Consider the following 25,839-nt stretch of genomic DNA (forward strand, 5'->3'; position numbering starts at 1 on the left):
GGTTCCTCAAAAAGCTGAATATAGAATTGCCATACGACCCAGCAATACCATTGCTAGGTATCTACTCAAAGGACTTAAGGGCAAAGACACAAACGGACATTTGCACACCAATGTTTATAGCAGCATTATTTACAATTGCAAAGAGATGGAAACAGCCAAAATCTCCATCAACAGAAGAGTGGCTAAACAAACTGTGGTATATACATACAATGGAATATTATGCAGCTTTAAGACAAGATAAACTTATGAACCATGTAATAACATGGATGGACCTATGTGGAGAGCCGCCTCCCGGGTCAGGCCTAGTGGACACGCTGCAGCCTGCTCTAGAGTTCCCCCCGCCCATCAAGTGAGTCAAGATGGCGCCCGCATCCTGTTTCCGCGTATGACGTACGCGCCCACCAACCCTATCTTCCAATCACCTCTGTATACGTGGCACTAACCTATTGGGTTTGGGCACAGTATATAAGAGGTTACCCGGACAGGGTGGGTGGAGACGACCCACAGGGAGCCGTACCTGACGGCCGCATAGAGGTTGTTCCCCCGCGGGGCATCTTGTCCCGCGTGGAACCTGTAACAGAGAATGCAAGCTTAACTCCAGTAAAGGTCTGTGCTCACAACTGCTACATGTCTTGGATCTGTGTTTCTCACCAGCGCGGATTTGTCTGCGTCTCTCTGTCTCTCCTCATTGTCTCACCCGCCGGCCGGGGGCTTGATGCTGAGCGAGAAGTCGCGGACAGACCTAGAGAATATTATGCTGAGTGAATCCAGCCAAAAACTAAAGGACAAATACTGTATGGTCCCACTGATGTGAACGGACATTCGAGAATAAACTTGAAATATGTCATTGGTAACAGAGTTCAGCAGGAGTTAGAAACAGGGTAAGACAATGGGTAATTGAAGCTGAAGGGATACAGACTGTGCAACAGGACTAGATACAAAAACTCAAAAATGGACAGCACAATAATACCTAATTGTAAAGTAATCATGTTAAAACACTGAATGAAGCTGCATCTGAGCTATTGGTTTTTGTTTTGTTTTGTTTTGTTTTGTTTTGATTTTACTATTATTACTTTTATTTTTTTCTCTATATTAACATTCTATATCTTTTTCGGTTATGTTGCTAGTTCTTCTAAACCAATGCAAATGTACTAAGAAATGATGATCATGCATCTATGTGATGATGTTAAGAATTAATGACTGCATGTGTAGAATGGTATGATCTCTAAATGTTGGGTTAATTTCTTTTTTTCCGTTAATTAAAAAAAAAAAAAGAGAAGGGATAATTGGAGATGAAGGGATACAGACTGTACAACGGGACTGGATATAAAAACTCAGAAATGGACAGCACAATACTACCCAATTGTAATGCAATTATGTTAAAACACTGAATGAAGCTGCATGTGAGGTATAGGTTTTTTGTTTTTGTTTTTTTTGTTTTTTTTTCTTTCTATTATTGTTTTAATTCTTATTCTGTTGTCTTTTTATTTCTTTTTCTAAATCGATGCAAATGTACTAAGAAATGATGAATATGCAACTATGTGATGTTATTAAGAATTACTGATTGTACATGTAGATTGGAATGATTTCTAATTGTTTTTTTAATTCTTTTTTTAATTAATAAAAAAAAATGTGAAAAAAAAAAAACAAAACAAGAGTTCTAGGTCAAGTAAACAGAAGTCTAACCTGGATTACAAAAACATAGAGTCATGGTCCCTTAATCAATTTTCAGACTTGAGACAGTTTACAGACCCAGAGCCCCTTGAATGAAGGGGAGGCCAGGTCCCTTTGGGAGAGAACTCTATTACACTGCCACAAATTTATACTGTTAATCTTCCTCCAAGCCTTCCCCAAGGAGACTGATGGCCTTTTACCAGGGTAACTGTGCATTGGGGAAAAGGAAATGATCAGATATTTTGGAGGTTATTAGGCACTGGTTCAGAAGAGACATTAATTCCAGGGGGCCCAAAATGTCACTCTGGTCCACCAGTCAGAGTCAGGGCTTATGGGGGCCAGGTGATCAATGAAGTTTTAGCTCAGGTCTGTCTCACAGTGGGTCCAGTGGGCCCCGGGGCCCATCCTGTAGTTATTTCCCCAGTTCCAGAATGTATAATTGGTATAGACATACTGAGCAACTGGCAGAATCCTCACATTGGCTTTCTAACTGGTGCCCTGAGGGCTATTATGGCGGGAAAGGCCCAGTGGAAGCCTCTAGAACTTCCCCTATTGAGCAAAATAGTAAATCAGAAGCAATACCAAATTCCTGGAGGAATTGCAGAGATTACTGCCACTTTTAAGGACTTGAAGGATGCAGGGGAGGTGATTCCTACTACATTCCTGTTCAACTCTCCAATTTGGCCTGTGCAGAAAACACATGGGTCTTGGAGGATGACAGTGGATTATGGTAAACTCAACCAGGTGGTAACTCCAATTAGAGCTGTTGTTCCAGATGTGGTATCATTGCTTGAGGAAATCAGTACATCCCCTGGTACCTGGTATGCACTATTGATCTGGCAAATGCTTTTTCCTCAATAGCTATTAGTAAGGATCACCAGAAACAGTTTGCTTTCAGCTTGCAAGGTCAGCAATATACTTTCACTGTCCTACCTCAGGGGTATATCAGCTCTCCAGCTCTATGTCATAATCTTGTCCGCAGGGACCTTGATTGTTTTTCCCTCCCACAAGACATCACACTGGTCCATAATATTGATGATATCATGTTGATTGGACCTAGTGAGCAAGAAGTAACAACTACTCTAGACTTACTGGTAAGGCATTTGCGTGTCAGAGGATGGGAGATAAATCCAACAAAAATACAAGGGCCTTCCACCTCAGTGAGATTTCTAGGTGTCCAGTGGTGTGGGGCATGTCAAGATATCCCTTCTAAGGTGAAGGATAATTGCTGCATCTGGCCCTTCTTATGACCAAAAAAGAAGCACAATGTCTAGTTGGTCTTTTTTGGATTTTGGTGACAACATATTCCTCATCTGGGTGTGCTACTCTGGCCCATTTATTGAGTGACCAGAAAAGCTGTTCATTTTGAGTGGGGACCTGAACAAGAGGAGGCTCTGCAACAGGTCCAGGCCGCTGTACAAGCTGCTCTGCCACTTGTGCCATATGATCCAGCAGATCCAATGGTGCTGGAAGCATCAGTCGTGAATAGAGATGCTGTTTGGAGACTTTGGCAGGCCCCTGTAGGAGAATCACAATGCAGACCCTTAGGGTTTTGGAGCAAAGCCTTATCATCTGCTGCAGGTAACTACTGTCCTTTTGAGAAACAGCTTTTGGCCTGCCACTGGGCCAAGTTACCATGAGACCTGAGTTGCCTATCATGAGCTGGGTGTTGTCTGACCCCCCAAGCCATTAGGTCGGACATGCACAGCAGCACTCTATTGTAAAATGGAAATGGTATATATGAGATAGGGCCAGAGCAGGTCCTGAAGGTAAAAGTAAGTTACATGAGGAAGTGGCTCAAATGCCCATGGTCTCCATTCTTGCCACATTACTTTATTTTTCCCAGACCAGAGCTACGGCCTCTTGGGGAGTTGCTTACAGTGAATTGACGGAGGAAGAGAATACTCAGGACTGGTTTACAGATGGTCCAGCACGATATGCAGTTACCACCCAAAAGTGGACATCTGCAGCACTACAACCCCTTTCTGGGGTGTCTTTGAAAGACAATGGTGAGGGGAAATTCTCCCAGTGGGCAGAACTTCGAGCAGTGCATCTGGTTGTTCATTTCGCTAGGAAGGAAAACTGGCCAGAGTTACATTTGTATACTGACTCATGGGCTGTTGCTAATGGTTTGACTGGATCGTAAAGTACTTGGAAAGACCATAATTGGAAAATTGTGACAAAAAGGTCTGGGAAAGAAGTATGTGGACAGACCTTTCTGAGTGGGCTAAAAACATGAAGATATTTGTGTCCCATGTGAATGCATACCAGAGGGTGACTTCAGCATAGGAAGGTTTTAATAATCAAGTGGATAAGATGACCCATTCTGTGGATACCAGTCAGTTTCTTTCCCAAGCAACTCCTGTCATTGCCCAATGGGCTCATGAACAAAGTGGTCACGGTGGTAGGGATGGAGGTTATGCATGGGCTCAGCAACATGGACTTCCAGTTACAAAGGCTGACTTGGCTACAGCCACTGCTGAGTGCCCAATCTGCCAGCAGCAGAGACCCACACTCAGCCCCCAATATGACACCATTCTCCAAGGTGACCAGCCAGCTACATGGTGGCAGGTCGATTACATTGGACCATTCCCTTCATGGAATGAGCAGCAATTTGTTTTAACTGGAATAGACACATTCTCTGGATATGGGTTTGCTTTCCCTGCATGCAATGCTTCTGCCAAAACTACCATCCATGGGCTTACAGAATGCCTTATCCATCACCATGGTATTCCACATAACATTGCTTTTGATCAAGGAACACATTTCACAAAATGAAGTGTGGGAATGGACATATGCTCATGGAATTCTCTGGTCTTACCATATTCCCCATCATCCAGAAGCAGCTGGATTGATAGAATGGTGGAATGGCCTTTTGAAAACTCAATTATGGTGCCAACAAGATGGCAATACCTTGAAAGGCTGGGGTAATGTTCTCCAGGAAGCTGTATATGTTATGAATCAGCATCCATTGTATAGCTCTGTTTCTCTCATAGCCAGGGTCCATGGGTCCAGGAACCAAGGGGTGGAAATGAAAGTGGTACCACTCGCTATTACCCCTAGTGATCCACTGGGAAAACTTTTGCTTCCTGTCCTTGCGACCCTGAGCTCTGCTGGTCTACAGGTTTTAGTTCCAAAATGGGTAGTGCTTCCTCCAGGAGAAACAACAATGATTCCACTGAACTGGAAGTTAAGACTGCCACCTGGTCACTTTGGGCTACTTATGCCCAAAGTACTGGATCAGCAAGCCAAAAAGGGGATTACATTATTGTCTGGGGTGATTGACTCTGACTATCAGGGGGAAGTAGGACTGCAACTATGTAATGGGGGTAAAGAAGAGTTTTCTTGGAATATAGGAGATCCCCTAAGGCTTCTTTTAATACTACCAGGCCCTGTGATTAAAACCAATGAAAAACTGTAATAACCCAATCCGGGCAGGACTACCAATGGCTCTGAAACTTCAGGAATGAAGGTTTGGGTCACCCCACCAGGCAAAGAACCACGGCCAGCTGAAGTGCTCACTGAGGGTAAAGGGAACATGGAATGTGTAGTGGAAGAAGGTACTGATAAATATGAACTTCAACCACGTGATCAGTTACAGAAACGAGGACTGTAATGCTGTTTTTTTCATATTATACTATTAAAGTCGTAAGATATCGAGTTATGAATGAATATTACCCAAGGTTTTGCACCCTATTCTGGAGATATTTAATATGTTTCCAGTTTTATTCAGGACTGTTGATTATTGTTAGGTGAAAGAAAAAATGCACATTTTCTTGTTTTTATTTGGAAATTGGTTATGATTTAAGGTGATATATATAGCTGCTAAGTTGACAAGGGGTGGACTGTCATCGTCAGGTTCATGTGTCAACTTGGCCAAGTTGTGGTACCTGTTTGTCTGGTTGGGCAAGCACTTGCCTGTCTGTTGCAATGAGGACATTTCATAGAATTAGCTCATGATCACGTCAACTATATCCACAGCTGATTCCACTTGTAGTCAGCCAAAGGGGAATGTCTTCTGCAATAAGTGATGCTTAATCTAATCACGGGAAGCCTTTTAAGGAGGATTCAGAAGAGACAGGCTCTTCTGGTTTTGGCTGGTGAGCCTCTCCTGTGGAGTTTGTCCAGACCCTCCGTAGGAATCTTTGACTTCACAGCCTGCCCTGAGGATTTTGGACTCTGTGTTCCTGCGGTCACATGAGACACTTCTATAAATTTTATATTTGCAAGTGTTCCCTGTTGATTCTGTTTCTCCAAAGAACCCTAGCTAATACATGGGGTTCTAACTCAGGTGGTCTGACTCTAAATCTTTTAATCTTACCATCTAAATTATACTGGGTTAATCATTTTCTGGAGTTCAGCACATGCCTCTGATAATTAAAAAATAATAAAGTATTAAAGAAATCAACTAGGTATATTGAAAAAAAAGAAACTCAGTTTAAAAGAGCAGCTTCTTCTGAGCTAAGCTGAAGTATGGTTATAACTCAAGTCTCTGCCGATACTCAGTGCTCTCTGGTGGCACTTCAGAGCTCAGCCTCATTGCTAACAAAGAAAACCTGGAGCAAAGACAATTAGGAGCCCGGCAGTGGTGGTGGGCCCGTTTTCAAGAATGAAATGCCTTGGGCAAATTGCTTGTGCTCTGTCCTCATCAGGATTGGATCAAGAGCCCAGCCAGCTAGGATCTGCACCCGAAGCACACCAGCAAGTTGCAGGGTGCTGGCAAAGAACAAACACAGGGGAATAGAGCAGGTGCCGACCTCTGATGGAATATAGACATCTAGGGCCAGAAAATCTTGATCCTCTCCCCTCTTATTTACCACTGAAAATAACAGAAGAGAGCCTATATCATGATGCTTCTCTCTGTGTCATTTTTATCCTCAGGGGCATTCAGTTGTGCCATTTTGCCTGGACATTTTTCACTTTTTTAACAAATTTCATTTTGAAGCTCTTTGGTCAGGTCAACAACTCTCCTACATTCCTTGTGAGATGATCATCATCTTTTGCCAGGAACTCTTTGTTCTGGAAAGCCAGAGTCCAGGAAAACAAATCTTGCCTTGACACCATCTATAGAGCCAGCTGTTCTCTACTCATGTCTTAATTTCTCTGCTAAACTTATAACCTCTAATTAGAAAAGGAGTTCAAAAAGCAACACTTAGTCCCATTGCTTTATTGTTCAATCCTCTATCCAGAACCTCAAAATTATTAGAGGTACAGACCAGTTTTCTTCTTATTGCATCATTTGGTCTTGTGTTAATCAGCAGAAAAGTCAAAGTCAATGAGGTTGACGTGTCACAGAAAATGTCGATTTCCATATCTCCTTGGGTACCCCAGGTATCTTGAGGAGCCAGCCATGTCAATCTTTCTTCAGGAAGGAAGTCATTAACTATTATAATTCTTTTCTTTTGGAAAGATAATGAAGGATACCATTTTATGTTAGTTTTTATATTTATCATTTAATTTTTCCTATGAATCACATGATGCTATTTTTTCCTGATAATACAGTGTTGCTATCCTTAGAAATATCTTCATAACTTTTCTACTGTTCAACAAGATGTTCTCACTGGGGCTTGAGATAGGAAATAGGATGGGCTTTGGATGAGCAGAGAGGATGGAATTCATGACGTCATAGCTAGCAGTGATTAAGCAATAGCACAAGTCTTCTATGCTTATGAGGCAACCAAAAATCTAGCTTTGCTGAAGACTTTTTTGACAATAGTATAAATAAAGTTGGATATAAAGCGTACTGATAGATTGCATTTCAACTACACATGCTAGGCTGATATGTGCGGACTTTGCAAATAACTAAAGAGTGGTATTTGATAGCTTATATAGGAGAATTGCTTAATAGAGGAAATGTTTATGAAATATTTTCTCAGTGGCTCCGTAGAGTTTAAGTTACAGTTAAGGGAGGAGCTTCTACTATTTTACCTAGGAGTTTTCTCTCCACTTTCCAAATGGGAGAACAAAGACACGGTGAGAATTGCATTGGTGAACTCCAAAGTGATAAGTACATTCTTCAGTTCTTGCAGTTTTGTGTCCAATTCACTGCTCTAGTCAAACAAGCATGTTGCAAATGTATCTTGGCAAAAAAGGAAAGTGTGATTTTTCCAGGACTTAGTCTCTGATGTGTTCTGCTGAACCCCCACTGATATGGCTGAGGAAGGCCCCAGGTGCTCTTACTTCTCCAGAAATAAGATAAGCTACATATAATGACCCACTATGCAATGGATATTTGCTCTAAGCGATCATATCCAATGGAAATGAACTCACATCATACCATGGTGTTTAATTTCCAAGAGATGATTCCAAGAACTGACTTCCTGCTTTGGTTTATTAGTTCATAGTCCATCAGAGCTAAACAAATGAACCAAAAGCTTCCAGGGCTTAGCAGGATTTACAAGCAATTACTAGAGTTCCAAAGGCAGCATGCACTGGTAAAGAGCATCTCACTGAAAGATGGTCGAGCTGCTCAAGGAGCTCCTGGAGAGTCATCCTCATCCTGCCTGTGGCACTCATGGCACATGAAAGAGGGAGAGAAAAGTCAGTGGTTCACAAGGACGAGCCTCTCACTTCAGGCTTCTCAGTCCCTCAGACCCACTGCCTGGAAATTAGACATTTATTGTATAATTTTTTGACAGCTTCAGCCTATACCAGGAGATTCCTGGAAAGTCAAAAATAAAAGCATTTAGAAATAGCTCCTTTCTCACAAGCTGAAGTAGGGTTTTTGTTTTTGTTTTTTCTAAAAGTGAAAGCCACCTCTTCTGCCTGGGAGTGATGATACAAATGGATAAATCATCAGTCCTTTAGTCAGTTAGACTTAAGATCTAACCTTCCCGCCGTCAATGGTCTAATTGTGAAGTAACATGAGTTGCTCAACTTAAATTTCCTCCACCGTAAAATGGGAATGATGACTTACTCACTGAATGTTTGCAAGCATAAAATGAGGTGATGTGTGTTAATGATCTAGCACATTTGAATATAAAATTTGGACTGACTCATAGTTTTAGACACTGCAGGACAACTGTTGGCCTCCCTTCTTTAGAGATTGCTCTTGTAAAAATTTAACAGATGGTAGAAGTCTGGAATAGGGCATAATCTGAGGCAAGAAGATATGAAAATAGAAAGGCAGAGGGAAGACCCGAATATGCAAATTCACTCATCTGTCAAGTATCCCATTCAAAAGATGAGGGGTGAGGGAGGCAGAGAAAACCCAGAAGTAACCTTAACAGATGTACCTGCTGCCCCACATCATGGAATAAGAGCTAAGGAATAAATCTAAACAATAATTTGTATGTGTTTAGATTATTTTTGCTTAACATCATACATATTTCCCCATGTCATTATTTTTGGGGTGTGTTTTAGGAACACTATTTCTACTGGATGTAAACATTCTGACGTGGATGATTTTTTTAACCATTACCTTAGTATTAGACATTTATTTCCAGTGTTTTGCTATGACAAATAACACTGAAGTATATATCTTTACATATAAATCTTTGTCTACATTTTTGATAATTTCCTTTGAACAAATGTATCTGAGTGAAGTTAAGAGATCAAAAATGATTTTAGGATTCTCATTATATTTGCTACATATGGCAAAAAAGAAAATTTAAGTTACATTCTCAATAGCAATAAATGAAGTTGTTAGTCTTAGAAGCTCCTTGCCAGAATAAATACTATTATAAACAAAGCAATATGATTTTATTTGTAAGAAACAAGTATCTGATTGTCATTGAAATGTGTGTTTCTTTGATTCTGTAAAAATTGTCTTATGTTTACTAGCCATTAGCAGTTAATCATTTATGAATGTCTGCTCATTTCCTTTGTCCAAATTTTTGAGTGCTTGGATTTTAATTTGTTTCTTAACAATTTGCCAGAGTTTTGAATATATAAACTAGGGTTTGACAAGTGGAGAAATCAGTAAGGGACAGTGATATCAAGATTGATATAATTGTAAAATTTATGGAAATGACAGAACTATTATGAAGACAAATGTATTTATAGGAGATACTAAGTAATGTATGAGTATAGCAGGTATTTGTTCCTCTAAGAATATTATCCGTGTGAGAATATACTAATAGTTAAGATTTGAAAATGTTTGAAACTCTGTGTGGAGCTTCTTAAATCCCAGATTGAGAAATGGGGCTCTCATTAAGTGATTAATGGGAAGCACCAATGCTTCTTACATGATCCAGCCAGTATTTCTTAGCTCTAGCCGCATGCTAAAACTTAGGAGCTTTCAAAATGTGAAACTTGGGAACCAATCCCATGCCAATTAAATAATAATCTTTAGGAGTGGAAACTTGCATTGATATTAAAAAATCAACTCAACCCTGGCAATCTATATTCTAAGCATATTAGCCAGGGTTATTTTAAGAAACAGAACCAGCAGAAGATATCTGTAAATATGAGATATACAAAACCATCTCATGCAACTGTAGCCTGAAATCCATAGGGCAGGCTGTAAGGCTGCCCACTCTGATGAAAGGTCTTGACAAATTTCATAAGAAAGAGGCAAGCTGGCTGAATAAACAGTGAAAATGTTTATAAGGGAGAGAGCTTCTCCCTTAAAAGTTTTCAACTGATTGAATCAAATCCGACTGATTGGGTTATATCATTTGTGGGAGACACATCCTTAGTTTATTGTAGATGTAATCAGTCACAGATGCAATCAACTGACTGATGATTTAATAAACCAGCTTTCTGGTTTATCCACCAACAATGAAATATCCTTGCAGCAGCAGTTAGGCCAGTGCTTGTCTGACCAAACAACTGAGCACCATCACCTGGCCAAGTTGACACCAGAATCTAACCATCAAAGTCCACCCCTTGTCCCCTTGATAGCTATACACATAACCTTAAAATATGCTTAATTTCTAAACAGAACACATTAGGCATATGTTTCACCTAACAATATTCAATTGCCCTGCGTACAGTGGAAAGGTACTACATCTCCCCAGAATAGGAGGCAAGTCCTTAGTTAACATTCACTCTTAAACTTGATATCCTATAACTTAAATACTATAACATGAACAGCACAACTTATGTCATATAATAAGAAGGAAACAAGGTATAAGCAAGATATTTGCTTTCTTTACAGGAACAAACATACTCAAAACAAAACAAGGAGGAAATAAACTATCACAATCCTCATTTCTGTAACTGGTCAGGTGGTCATAGTTCATATTTATTACCACCTTCTTCACTACCCATTCCATGTTCTCTTTACCCTTGGCAAGCATTTAAGCTGGCCGTGGTTCTTTGCCTGGTGGGGTGACCCAGTCGTTCATTCCTGAAGTTTCTGGACCATTGGTAGTCCTGCCTGTGGCAGTCTTTAATTGACTTTAATCACAGGGCATGGTAGTACTAAGAGACCCCCTAGGGGATCTCCTGTATTCCAGGAAAACTCTTCTTTATCTCCATTATGTAGTAGCAGTCTTATTTCCCCTTGATTGTCAGGACCAATCACCCCAGCTAGTACAGCAATCCCCTTCCTCCCCTATTGATTCAGAGGTATGAGAAGCTTGATGTGGCCAGGTGGCAGTCTTAATTTCCAGTTCAATTAGATCATTTTTGAGTCTCCTGGTAGGAGCACTCCTCCTTTTGGAACTAAGACCTGTAGACCAGTAGAGCTTAAGGTTTCAGGGACAGGAAGCAAATATTTTCCTAGTGGATCACTAGTGGTGATTTGGGTAATGCTACTTCCATTTCCACTTCTTTATTCCTGGACCCATGAATCATGGCTATGCAAGAAACAGCTCCATAGAGTGGATGCTGATTTGAAGCATACTAGCCTCCTGGAGAACTTTGTCCCAGCCCTGCAAGGTGTTGCCACCTAGTTGGCACCATAATTGGGTCTTCAAAGGCCATTGCACTATTCTAACAACCCAGATGCCTCTGGATGATGGAGAACATGGTAAGGCCAGAGAATTCTATAAGCAGGTGACCATTTCTGTACTTCATTTGCTATAAAGTGGGTTCCTTGGCCAGAAGCAATGCTGTATGGTATACCATGAGGGTGGATAAGACATAAGTCCATGGATGGTAGTTTTGGCAAACACATTGCATGCAGGGAAAGCAAACTCATATCCAGAGTATGTATCTATTCCAGTCAGAACAAATCACTGCCCCTTCCATGATGGAGGTGGTCCAATGCTGGCAGATGGGGCACTTAGCAGTAGCCATAGCCAGGTTCAGCCTTGGTGAATGGAAGTCCATGTTGCTGAGCCCATGTATAACTTCTATCCCTACCACCATGCCCACTTTGTTCAATGACAGGAGTGACTGAGGAAAGAGGATGAATTGTATGCACAGAATGGGTCATCTTACCCACTTGATTATTACAACCTTCCTCTACTGAAGTCAACCTATGGTGAGCATCCACATAAGACACAGATATCTTCATGGTTTTTGTCAACCCAGAAATGTCTATCCACAGACCGCTTTCCTAGACCTCTTTCCTAGACCTCTTTGTCACCAATTTTCCAATCAAATTCCTTCCAGGTCCCTGACCATCCAGTGAAACCATTAGCAACAGCCCTAAGTTAGTATATAAACCACCTCTGGCAAGTTCTCCTTCCAAGCAAAACAAATAACCAGGTGTACTGTTTGAAGTTCTGCCCACTGGGAGGATTTCCCCTCACCACTGTCTTTCAAGGACACCCCAGAAAGGGGCTGTAGTGAAAATTGACTGTGTTTATGTCCAAAGGGTAAAAATTACTGGTTAGGGACAGGAAAAAAAAGATGAAACAAAGAAAAGAGAGCATAATTATTTTTAAAAAGTTCAGAAGATTAGAGGGATAGAATAACGAGCAGAGAAGTAGAAAAGTGATTATCATAAAGAAGGTCAACTCACTCTCTGAAAGAGAATAATAGCAGATTGATAAAAGCACAGTGAAACATGAAATTGTGAATGGATCTAGAGTAGCCTGTGTTGGCTAAGGTTAAATTTCTAAGTAAACTTAGAGGGTGGATTATCAGCTTGGAATGGTGATGGTGGAGTAACTTTGAAAGGTGTAGAAAAGTCCAGAAAAGAAATCAAGAAAAATTCAGTCTCTTTCCAGAGAATAATGAAGGCCAAATAAAGTTGAAATGGTACAAGATTATAGTGTATTCAGGTGACAAAATCTTGGATACCTACAATGTTCAATGCCTTCAAACAGAGATGAGGAAAACTCATCATTAAAAAAAAAAAACAACTATCCAGATGCATTAGTAATCTATTGCTATGTCACAAATTACCTCAAAACTAGCAACATCAAAGGACACATTCCATCATGACGTAACTGGGATGCTTTACTTCAGGTCTCTTGTAGACCACAAACAGGGTGCTGGTGCTAGTTGGGCTGCAGTCATTTCCTTGCTTGACTGGGGAAGAACCCAATTCCAAGATCACGTGTTTTTTTGCCGAATTTAGTTGCTCATGGGCTATTGAACTGAGGTCCTGTTATTTGCCCTCAGTTTACTTACCACATGAATCTCCAGCATGACCGCTTGTTGAAACAAAGTGTGCAATCCAAGAAGGCAGTAAAGTGAGTTTTCTAGCAAGATGGAAGTCACAACCTTCTTTGGTCTAATCATGGAAGTTACATTACATCAAATTTGTCTCATTCTATTGCTTAGAGTCGAGTCACTAGGTACAGCCCATACTGCCAGGAGGTAGGGATCACTGGGGATCATCTTAATGATTGCCTACTAAACCAGGATTATTTTAAATATGATTTAAGGAGTATTTTTAAAAAGTCACCAGAATTGACATCTTTAAATCCTTTCTAATTCTGTTTTGGTTTTTTTTGTTGTTGTTGTTGCATGGGCAGGCACCAGGAATCGAACCTGGGTCTCAGGCATGGCAGGAGAGAATTCTGCCTGCTGAGCCATGGTGGCCCACCCTCTAATACTGCTTTAAAATTATGCTTTTGCTAAAGAATTTTTTAAAAATTACGTCTCTGAGGAAATTAAAAAAAAACAAGTATCTATTTTTCAAAGTTGGCTGGGTATAAATATCAAGGAAGAAGGAAAATAGGTGAGAGGGAAGAAATGAAGGACAAATGAAAGGGAAACATTTAAATCTGTAAGGTAGAGACTGTCATAAGAAAGATGAAATTTGGAGACCATGACTCCAAAGGAGAGAGAAGTTGTTAAGACTCCACCAGAGATAAATTGGAAATTGAAGAAGTTGTGAATGTTGGCACTTTGGGTGTTGTCTTGATCAGGATGGAGGCTAAGGCCATTGATTGTGATGACAGCATGTATTGAGGATCTAAGTGTGCCATGCACTGTGCCATGTGCTTCATATAACAATTAGACAATTATGATGATGATGGTGGTAGTGGTAGTGGCAGTGATGGCATTTATCAATCGTATTATTAATTTGTTTCAGAAACTGTGCTAAATATTTTATATAGATATTTCATTTAATTCTCATACTAATCTTATAATAATAGTATTGTGCTCCTTTTTACAAATGTCAAAGTAAGCATTAAGATTTATATAACAGGGTGCATGGGTGGTTCAGTGGTAGAATGCTCGCCTTCCATGTGGGAGACCTGGATTTGATTCCCAGACCATGCACCTAAAAAGTAAAAATAAAAATAAAAAAAAAAGTTACATAACCTGTCCAAGGTCCCAAAGCTAGAAAGTGTCACAGTCATGATGCAAATCTGGATCTTACAGTACCAGTACCATGTAACCCATACATGTTCTTATTTTCACTCTAAAAAGCCCTGGAAATAGGGCAAGTAGTCTTAAAGAGTCTGAAGTCATTAAGGAAGAATATGATCCTGGAAGTCAGAATAATTCTTCAAAAAGTTTATGGAGAGATTAATGCATTTAGAAAGATAAGGACAGGTAAGTCTGAGGTGGCTGCTGAATAATGATGGTATGTAGCCTTAAAAAAGGAGGAGAAAAAGAAAAATGGTAGCAATTAGAGATAAAGAGAAGAATGGTGACATCTTTTCCACAAGAAATTTTATTTAACCTAGTTTTAGTAATTTAAGAAGGATGAGAAAATTCAGGTTTTCATAGGGAGAGAGAGAAAACAAAATCTCAGAGACCAGAGCAAATTAGGGATGGAGAGCCTCACAATGTTTTAGGAGATACCTCCTGTGAGGTTTTTTATGGTGATCACTTAATCATGAGCTAGTGAGGACCTCAAGAGGACTTTTCTTCTAGGGACTTTATATGTGTGGGTGAAATAAAATAAACATTGGTCCTGCTTTTATTATGTTTATCGTCTGAAAAGCAGGGTGACTCTATAACTTATTGTCCAAAACTGGACATTTTTATAGTGCAAGGGAGGCACCTTCAGCAATCTACTGGCATAAGAGACATAACCCAGGGCTGTTCCAAACAAACTATAATTTATGCTCATCCTACCAATGGAGAAAATAGAAAATAATAAAGAAATCAATACATACGTAATTATAAGTATGTAAGTTCTTTAAAGGAAACAAAATTTATTTGTAGAGAATGACCAAGAAAGTCCTCTTGGTGACATAAAACAAAGACCTAAAGGACAAAAAGGAAATATTCATGTGGAAGGAGAATAGTATGACTGTTTAATAAGCCCTGAGCTGGGAAATAACTCAGCCTCCCAAGAAACTGAAGGCGGTGGAGTACGGCCCAGCAACTATGGTAAGGGAGGAGGCTGAAAGAGACTCAGGGAGTAGGGTATACAGAATTTTATACTAAATGCAGAAGGAAGCCTTTGAAGGAGTTAAGTCATCTAGTGAGACCCTCTAATTTACATTTTAAAAAGTCGGGGTGGGGCTGGGTAGGAAATATTGGTCTAGCAGGTGCATGGAAAGTATATTTAAGAGGACAAGAGTGTCAGTGAAGACTGAGAGAAGTGGATAGATTCTGTATATTATCTATAGGTAAAAAAAGATATAAACTGATGCATGCATATAGGGAGTAATAGAGAAAAGAATCAAGGAGGATTTCCAGTTTTCTGGCTTGAGCCACTGGAGGATACTGGGGATGATTTCTGTGATGGAGAAGATTTCTGGACAAGACGGCAGCCAAATGAGATGGGTGAGAACATTGGTTCCAATTTTAGGACTTTATTCAGTTTCTCTTCCCCAGTTTAAAAGCAGCAACCTAAACGCCCACATTCTCAGAGTTCTCTGGATGAGGCAACAGAAATTGGCTTAGGCAAAGGCAATATATGGGAAAGCTAAGGGAGATTCATAGAATGAATGGGAGGCTGGACGCCCAGGCTTGGAAACAAGCAGAGGGTGTCGAGGCAGGAACTACAAGTAACTGATCGGGAGGCTATTTCTGGAAGGAAATGGAATGCCAACACTTTTCAGTCTTTTTTATCAATGCTCAAGAGATCATTCTTAGGAAGAGATTATGTGGCTAGCTTACTTTGTGTGATGTACTCAACTATCACCAGAGCAAGACCAAGATGAAAGAGTTAATATTTTAAATGGATTGCAGAGAGCAGACCCAAGGCACCATTTTAAATGAACTGCTGTCAGACCCAAAGCAATGTCTGACCTGTGTGCAAGGAGCTTTTGGGAGAAGAGATTTAAAGCTGAAACCACCATGCAGCAGTAATCAGGCATTCATCCAGCCACTTGGGAATATTTGAGATGGGGAAGGGTCTGGTGGATAAAACTTTCTGAATGGTACTCAAGAGAGTCATGAACATAGGTTCAGGCTTGAGATTTTTTGGATGCAGAGGGGAAGAGATATTTTCCACAAATCACTCTAATCTACCCTGATATAAAAATAGCATAAAAACTAGCATTTTATCAGGCATACTTAATTTCCTTTTTGGCCTGCATTTGGTGATAATCCAGGGGAATTAGTGAACCTGGGTCCTCTTCACTACACTGGGCTGATTTAGCTAATGAGCTGTTAATGAGCTGTTAATCAGTTATTCAAATTGGGAGGGTTGGGTGACTGAGCAGGTGCTGAACCTTGAGGAAGAATCTGCTGCAATAAAATCTTGCAGTTTCCATTTCATTGGGAGCATGCTCTTCCTTACTTCCTTTTCACTTTTTTTCTTCCATATTCTGCCAGGATCTTGAACAAACTCGGCTCTTAATGTGTCCTGAAGTGCTGATAGCCAGAGTCTGTGAGTCTTCAATATTATGTTCTGGGTGGTGATACAGACAGGAATTATAAGGAATTTTAAGGGAAACCATAGAACTTCAAAAAAGTAATACTTGATTAATCCATAAATAAATCTTCTGTAAACAGCAAACTGTAAAATTCAATATGACTATAGAATTATATGGCACATTGAAAATATTTCACAGGCATAATATCATTTGATCAGAAGAGCAGCCACATGAGATGAGCAGAGGGGGAGGTGTTTTTGAAGTGATATGATCAGGGAGGTTAAGAGACTTGCCCAAGGTCACATAAGTTGAAAGCAAAGGAACTAGATTTCACTCCTGATGCAACTGATGCCAAATTCTTTGTACTTTCCCTGGACCATGCTGCATCTTCTAGAACCTGAAGAACACATTTTAAAAGATATAGAACTGATGCCACATAATTCATGCAAGAATCATATGCATTTTATGACTTATATTAGGGTTTGTGAAACTATGGCCCAGGGAAAACCTCTTTCAGAACACAAGTGTCATCAGCTAAAATGTAGTTTCCTGCCCCATTCCAGGTCTATTGAATCAAAATCTCTGAGCCTGGGTCCCAGGAATCTGCATTTAATCAGTTTCCTGCATAGTATTTTGTACAGTCTAAAGCTTAGAAATTTTAGTCTCCAAGTTGTTTTACCCATGGCCATAGCTGACATATTTAATAAGATTAATGATCTAGTTCCTCCGCCTAGAGTACATAAAATCAGAAAATGAAATGGGAAAGAAAGGGAAAGGCTCTTTGAGCTTGGAATGCTAATATCAGGAGAGATGATATTGTTGAGGAAAAAGAAAGAAAAACTAAAAAGTAGACATTTGCATGTATTTAATAGAGAAAACTATAATAATGAATATTAATTACACCCATCCTAACTCAGGGAAAAACAGTTTAAATTATATTAAGTATCTTTTTTTTGTGAATACCAGAAAGACCTAATAAATGTATAGAAGATGTTTGTAAGGCATCTTTAAACTGAAACATATTTTGACACTTGTGTAGATAAACTTTATCTTTGTTATCTCTCTGAAATAGAACATTTGAAATACCTGGGTCCAAAACCCACCTCTGACAACAACTAATTTTGTAAACATGGGCACATTTTTCAACCTCTGTGAGCTCCAGATTTCTCATAGCTGTGAGATGATTTAAGTTATGCAGATTCAATGAAGCAATGAATGTGAAAGCCTTGTGAGCAAGGAAAAGTATTGTTTGAATGTTAGATATTGTGATCATCTGAAAAATCCCCACAAGACATTTTTATTCTTTAATGGTTCTGGACAAATGAGGCAACCATGTATTCTATTTACCAGCTAGAATTTGCAGGAATTATCTATCATATATATATATATATACACACACAGACACACTACATATAATTATATATATATTAGGTATATATTATGAATGTATTACATATGTGTATATATAAATAAATCATGTAAATGTATATTATGTATGTGTGTGTATATATATTTATCTGAAACAATTTACCTGAATATTCATGTTCCTGACCTCAGTTCCATTTTGAATTGTGTGATCCTGGCAAAATTCCCTTCACTTATTTGGTAACATTTTCTTATCTTCAGAATATTCACTGTCTATCAAAAAAACATGTCTCTAGAACCATAGAGAATGTCTTGGAAAACTGAACTCTTTGGCTCTGCCTGTTTCCTAGATGTATAACCAAATTATTATAAGTCATGAAAACGCAATTGCACTTAAGTGACTGAGCATCAGAGCTGATGGATGACCCAGACCACTCTATAATTACTTCGCTTAAAATTGAATGTGGAAATTCTAAAGCAATCATTCCACTGACAAGTTGCAAAGAAGACTTTAAAAGTTGGGTTCAAAAGTGTTCATTCTGGGGAACTGCAAGAATATATATGTTTTGTTTTTGTTGTTGTTATATGTTTGCTTTTCTTGAGTTTCATGGTTTTCGTTTGGCTTGTTTGTTTGTTTTATGATTCGGTATTTCTTCACCTCGCTGGCCTGAAAGGAACCTAAGTAAGGCAGTTTTTAGGAGATGTGCAATATTTTTAAATCTTCTATTTTTCTACTAAGCCCTAAATTTTCTCATTTTTTAGAGAGGAAAAAAAGTGTTTGTAGCTTATAGACCAACAGGTTTTGTTCAACAGAACAGAAACAAAAATTTTTCAAATCGAGGGGAAAATGGATCAACTTGTTACTACAGCAATATGGAGGGGTTTGTTCTTTTTCTGAAATCCTTGTTGGCAAAAAGAAACTTATGGGAACAAAAAATCTACGTTATCAAATAAATATCATGGTTTTAATATACCAACCAATTATATTTTTATCTTTTCCTGAGAATCAGAAAGTTTATTTTATTCATTAATCATATCATCCAATGAAAGCATATGAATCATCTTGATATCCTCTCTAATATTACCAGTTTGAATATTTTGTCCCAGTTAAGGAATGAAAGTTTTCCTCTAAATTCCCTTTCAGTGTCATGAACTTGCATTAGATAAGATTCCAAGTTCCGAGTGGTTAAAAAAGCTCCCAAACAAATGACTGTTTTAATGCAAAGGAACATGGAGGGAACTAAGGGATATTCACATTTCCTTTGTATCAGAAAATCCTGCTGATTGTCATCTTTCAAAGCTACATTAATCTAGGCCCCAGTTTTAGCAGTTATGTTGAGTCTGGAATGGCAATTGTTATTTCTGGATTTTGAAGGGCTATTTCATATATGTTTAATCCGGTATTCAGAAATAAGAGTGAAATCAATCGGATCGGAATTAAGGTAATTTAGAATACAGATGTAAAGAAGAAATTGCCTGTACTTTAGAACTTCACCTACTCTCTGAGACCAAAGGAATATTATTTAAACAATCCAAACACAGGGAGCACAGACCAAGAATGAATGTGTTTATTCCTGTATAGCTTAAATGCAATGTCTGGATGCATCCCAGAGCATATTAAGCAGGTAATCAAAAAGTTTGGCCAAGTTCCTTGAGGGATGGGAGAAAAATTATGCAACTATTACACTTTCCCACCAGGGAAACTCTGGATATTGTGCTAAATATTGGGGACACCCAAGTCAATAGGCTGGGCCCTAGAACTTGAGGCTTGCTCTTGTGGAGCTCATGTATGTAGTGGAGAAGCTTAACCTACCTATAAGTATGCCTAAGAGTCACCTCCATAGGACCTCTTTTGTTGCTCTCTAAGGCTCTCTCTCTCTCTCTAAGCCCAGCTCTGCAAGTGAAACCATTACTCTCCCCCGGAACATGACACCTCGGAATGAAAGCTTTCCTTGTGGCATGGGAGATGACCCCAGGGATGAGCCTGGCCCTGGCACCATGGGATCAACAATGCCATCCTGACCAAAAGGAGGAAAAAAAGTGTAACAAATAAGTATCAGTGACTGAGTTCAAATAGAGTTGAGAGGCTACACTGAAGGTCACTCTTATGCATGCTTCAGTTAGACATTGTTCACTATCATAACTTGCCAAACCCCAACTAAAACCATTCCTGCCAATCCTAAAGAATGCCTAGGACATTATATAAGATTCTACAAAGAGGGCGGGCCACGGTGGCTCAGCAGGCAAGAACGCTTGCCTGCCATGCCAGAGGACCCGGGTTCGATTCCCGGTGCCTGCCCATGTAAAAAAATAAAGATTCCATGCACTAGGGAAACTCTCCAAAACCTACAACCTCCAGATGGGTCTCTTGACCAGATAAGTCCTGAAATGCTGAGGGGCGAGTCCTTCCAGAACATTAACTAGTTCCATCCCTTTACCCCATATTGGTGACAGCCCCTTCCAGCATGAAAAAATTAGAATGGTCATAGCCCAAATACCCCTAAAGAGTGGGAGAAAGATCAAAGGTGATAGAGGAGTTACATAGAGAAGGTCAAGTTTAACAAATGAGGATGTTGCTGAATCATTACAGAGAAGATAGAATTTAACAAATGAGTGTGACTGCTAAATCATTATAATGATATTTCTGCTTGTCTCCAGTGTCTTGGAGTAGTCAGAAATAAAAAACAAAAAATTGTGGAACTGTAACCCATACCAAACTTTAAAATCTGTTCTATTACTACCTGTACTTGGAAATTCATTGCTTTTTTTGTATATATGTTATATTTCACAATTTAAAAAATTAACTAAAATAAAAAAATAACCACCAACAAAAAAACGGTACTTTAATAGGAAAAAACAGATGCAGTGAAATAAATGAAAGTTATTAAAGAAAGGGATACAATGGCAATTGAAGTATCCATTCATTTTGCCACTACCAAATTTGCATCTAGAAAAAAAAGCCCTTATCATTTTATAGGGAATGGTTAATTTTGTCGTAGTGGATGTGGTGTTAATGTTCTTTAAGTCTCTCTCAGACCTGGTGCAGTGACATTCATCTAAATAACAGAAAAGGAACGGCTTGATCATGCCTGTTACTGACCAGTTATTAACATTTTCCAACAAGGGCATTAGAGGAAAAATTCTGAGAGAACAATTTGTATTTCAAGAGTGGAGCCACACAAGAGAAAAATTACTTAAAAGTAATGTACTTGTGGCAAGAGCAGTTGTGTTAAGTCCCTGACTTAAAATTAAGCTTCTTTTATTTTACAGACATCTTACCAAGCCTTTGATCATTCAAGGAGTTCATTGTCTAGGGAAGAAAAATAAATTCAATAAGCATTTGTCAAAACAATTTGACTAGACATACACTCAAGATACAAAAGAGAGATTGATTAACTCTTCTTGGAAAAGTAAGAACAAGGAAAGGCTTGGGTTCAAAGCTTGGCTGTGGGAGATAAATTGTAGATATAAGAGGTGAAAGGAAGACTCCAAGCAGAGAGAAAATGCATAGGCATACACTCAAAGGTGTGAAGAAGATTCTGAAAAATATGTTCCTGTATTGATAGAGCATATTGTTCTTGAGGGAAGGAAAAAGAGATTTGAGAGACAGGCAGGACTCCATTAGGCAGAATCTTATGTTAGGAAGCCACTGATGGTTTTCTTGAAGAGGCATTACATGATCAGAACTGAATTATAGAAAAATTGTTCAGCCAACTTGGTAAGGAAAGGATTAAAAGAGATCAAGAGTAGAGATATGGCAATCAGTTTGGAGAATACAGTCTGATTTAAAAGTGAGAGGTATGGTGTTTTAATCAAGGTAGTGGTGGTGTAATAAGGGAGAAACATGATGATAGAGATTGGAGAAATATTTGCTTAGAGTTTCTAAGTCATGATATTGCTTTGATTTAGGCTAGGTGATTGATTGAATGTGGTCCTGATGTGTTTTGTTTTTGCTTTTTTTTTGCTGTTTTAATATGTTTTATTTTTTGTTAGCTCATTTAATCTTTATTACCTGAGGTGGTATTTTTGTTTGTTTTTAAATTGCAAAATATAACATATATACAAAGAAAAGAAAACATAATTTTTGAAGTACATTTTAATAAGTAGTTACAGAACAAATTTCAGACTTTATTATGGATTATCATTTCACTGTTTCAGAGTTTTCCTTTTAGTTGCTCCAAAACACTGGGGCTAAAAGAAATATCAATATAGTAATTTAGCAGTCATATTCATATTTTCTCCATAATTCCTCCTTCTCTTTTGATCTTTCTCCCAGTCTTTGGGCAATGCCCACTCTAATTTTTTCATGTTGATAAGGGGTAGTGACAATAAGGATAGTGGGATGTAATTAGTTGACAGTCTTGGAAAGGCTGGTGACTCTGGGTTTCAGGATTAACAGGAATACATCAACAGTACCTCAGCAATACCATGGGTAAAAAATTGGGGGGAGGGACAAGAGATTAGGAGAATCTCCAAGGAGAACTTTTGTTCTGATATTGGTTGAAGCTGTGTTTATCACTTCTTCGTCTCCTTGGACCACTGAAAATTGTCTAAAACTGAGAGTGTTGCTGAATGTGCAACCAAGTGAGGACACTGAAAACATGGTCTTTTTATTTTGGACATTATCCATGATGCCCAATGAATAGAGGGGGCCAAAGTGTACAATGACTGAGAAACCAAAAGGCAAACTAATGGAATATTAGGTGGCTACAAAAAGAGAAAGACATTGTGAGGCACACAACAAACTAAATGAAACTTGGGGACAATGTGTTGTGCAAAATGAGCCAGAAACAAAAGAATAAATGTATTATAGCCTATTTCAGAAACTACTTATAAGAAAATTGGAGCTTGATAGCCTTTCTCATAATGACCTCTGAGTACAAATCTACCATACCTGGTGTATACATTTCTGGCTGTCTTTCATCCACAGTGGCATCACTTTACAATCCCATTCAGTTCTTACTCAGTGCCCATTCTCAAAGCATTATTCTATTGTACCTTCCAGAACTACCACTCTTGATACACGTATGAAATTCTTCCTAGAGTATTGTTCACTACCTTTGCTTGGTTGATACCTGTCTCCCCTGAGGGCCTTTCTAATGGTTGCTGATTGTTCTCTTACATCCATCATAAGTGGCTAAAAAAAAAATGTGGGTGCTTTCTTCTAGCTCCCTATAGTTTCATATTGTTCTTGCTGTTAAAATAAAACTGTGTCCTCTGAGGTTTCTGCCCTTTGGTGTACTATTCTCTAAACACTATTATCTTCTGACCTCTAATTAATAGATTTTCATCATTAAGTAGCCTGTCCCATGAATATTCAGTCATTTAGTATTCCATCTCACTCTTTTTTTTATGTCCTAAGTCCTGCCAAAAGTTTAGCATCAACGCCCATTACCTCAAATTCCACAACAATGTGCTAATACTTTGGTTCACTTCCATAGCCTCCTCGTCTTCAAATGGCTCTCTCTAATCTCCAAGGTGTAGTGTTCCACATGTCAGAATCCTTAGGTCAAGCATCTCTCTCTCTAAACTTTTTTTTTCAATATTCTGCTTGCTTATTTGATTTCAACCTTCTGGGGACTTCCAGTCTATTGACCCCTCTACCTTTTCCCAATCTACAGTCCATTCTTTATTTCTCTTCACTTATTATATTTGGATCCACCATTTAAATAACAGTCTAAAATAATCTAAGCTCATTTCTTCTTCAATTTTTTACTTCAATTTTCTTTCATGCCCCCAACACTGAATGAACCCAAACAAATACATCTCACATACCTGCTTGAATTGCTGAGCAAAGTTCAAAACAAAGCACCCAACAAGATAGTTTTGTTTCATTGCATCTACTTGGTCTTCAAACTCAAATGCGTCCTCAACACTCAAGTCTGCTGTTTCTGTGCTCACAGCCTTCTCTCAGCTTCTAAATCTCCTCCACCTTCATTTCCAAAAAAAAATAGAAACCATGAGATGGGAACTTTTTCATCTTCTCCTTACCAGACTTAAAAAAAAAAATTTCCATTACCCATATCTCCCTCTTCCTTCTTCTGTTACCATGGAGTGTTACAATGGAGGGTTTGTCCAGGCTCCTGGCATATCTGCTTTGAATTCCATCCTTCTGAGCATCACAATGTTTCTTAACCCTTCTTACCTCATATAGTTTAGTCCACCAATTCTTAATTAAATTGAATCTATTCCAATTTGAATAAAAGACAGCACAACAAAATAGAAAACTCGCTCTTGACTGATTCATTTATCTCCAGCTCCATTACTATATTCTCCTTTTCACACATCAAAAAGATATCTATACTCTCTGTATCATTTGTTCATGAGCCATTCTCCCTTCAACCCATTTCCATTTGACTATAATTCTCAGCTCTCCACTGAAATGTTTCTTACTAAGAAAATGAATGATGTTCATATTCTCAAATTTTAAAAAATTCTCAGTCCTCATTTTAATTTATCACAATTAAAATCTGAAATACACACTTCTTTAGCTTCCATGAACTCTGTGCCAGTGTGTCACTACTTCTATGGCTGCTTGATTTTTCTTCTTTGCATAGTCAACCTATTCTCCTGAACCAGTAAATTTTGGAGGTGCCAAGACTCGGTCATGGAAACCACTTCTATTCTCAAGCTATTCTTTATCTCTAAAACAAGGATCAACATTTCTTTTTCTATACAAGGTCAATTAGTAAATATTTGGAGCTTTGCAGGCCATACAGCCTCTGTTGCAACTACTGAACAACTAAATGCTGCAGATGTAGTGTGAAAGCAATCATATATAATGCATAAGTTAACAGACATAGTTGTGTTCCAAAAAAAATTGCAGGCCAGATTTGTCCCATGGACCACAGTTTGCTCATTACAGATCTAAACCATCTCTTCCATATCCATGATGCTAATTGCTACTTAGAGAATCAAAAACCTGTATCTATTTACGATCTCTCCCTTCAGTTCCAGACTGTCAAATGACACATCCACTGAAATGTCTTAAAGGAACCAAGAACTCAAAAGAAAGACATTTAAGACTAAAGCCCTTACCCCCTGATCTTACACACAATTATTTATGGGGGTGATACAAAACACCATTCATTCATTTCAGACACAATCTCCACTATTCTGCCCCTCATTCATTCCACTGCAGTCACAGAGCTCCTTGCTGTTCCTTGAAGATGGACATGCCAGGATGGCTTCTGCTTCAGGGCCTTTGCACTTGCTTTCCCCGCTGCTTGAATAATCTACTCCCAATGTCCGTGTAGATAGTTAATTCACCTCTCTCAAGTTCTTTGTTCTAATGTCTCTTTCTCAATAAGGACTACTCTAACTATCCAGTTTAAAACTGCATAGTTCCAATCCTCCTTCCTTACTCTGTTCCAATTCTATTTACACATCACGTTCTATTTCCAACACATATCACTAAGACTCAATATGATTTACTTATTTATTGTGCTTAGGTTTTAATGTCCTTTTCATCACACAAAAGCGTAACTTCCAAGAAAGCAATGATGGTTTGTCTAATCTACGCTCTGACAAATCCCAAGAGCCTAGACAAGTGTCTTTTACCTTCTATTGAGTATGACTCAATACTTGTATTGAGTATGACTCAATAAATCCAAGATGAATGAATGAATGAATGAATGAATGAAAATATATAAAACCAAACTCAATGCTCTCACTTCATGTCTCCCATGTCATAAACAAAAGCAAAAACAAAACAGCAACAAACCTGGCCCTC

General features: G+C 38.8%; 1 long non-coding RNA gene across 1 annotated transcript; it reads right to left on the bottom strand.

Annotated features, from left to right (window-relative positions):
- Positions 1–16,437: 16,437 nt before the first annotated feature.
- On the bottom strand, positions 16,438–24,215 carry LOC143643166 (uncharacterized). The gene is made up of 3 exons (XR_013156166.1): positions 24,127–24,215; positions 23,883–24,039; positions 16,438–16,777 (listed from the first exon to the last, which is right to left on the bottom strand). It is a non-coding gene; the product is annotated as an uncharacterized LOC143643166 (long non-coding RNA).
- Between the last annotated feature and the right edge of the window lie 1,624 nt (positions 24,216–25,839).

The sequence above is a fragment of the Tamandua tetradactyla genome, chromosome 8 (genome assembly GCF_023851605.1).
Source record: "Tamandua tetradactyla isolate mTamTet1 chromosome 8, mTamTet1.pri, whole genome shotgun sequence".
Classification (NCBI taxonomy): domain Eukaryota; kingdom Metazoa; phylum Chordata; class Mammalia; order Pilosa; family Myrmecophagidae; genus Tamandua; species Tamandua tetradactyla.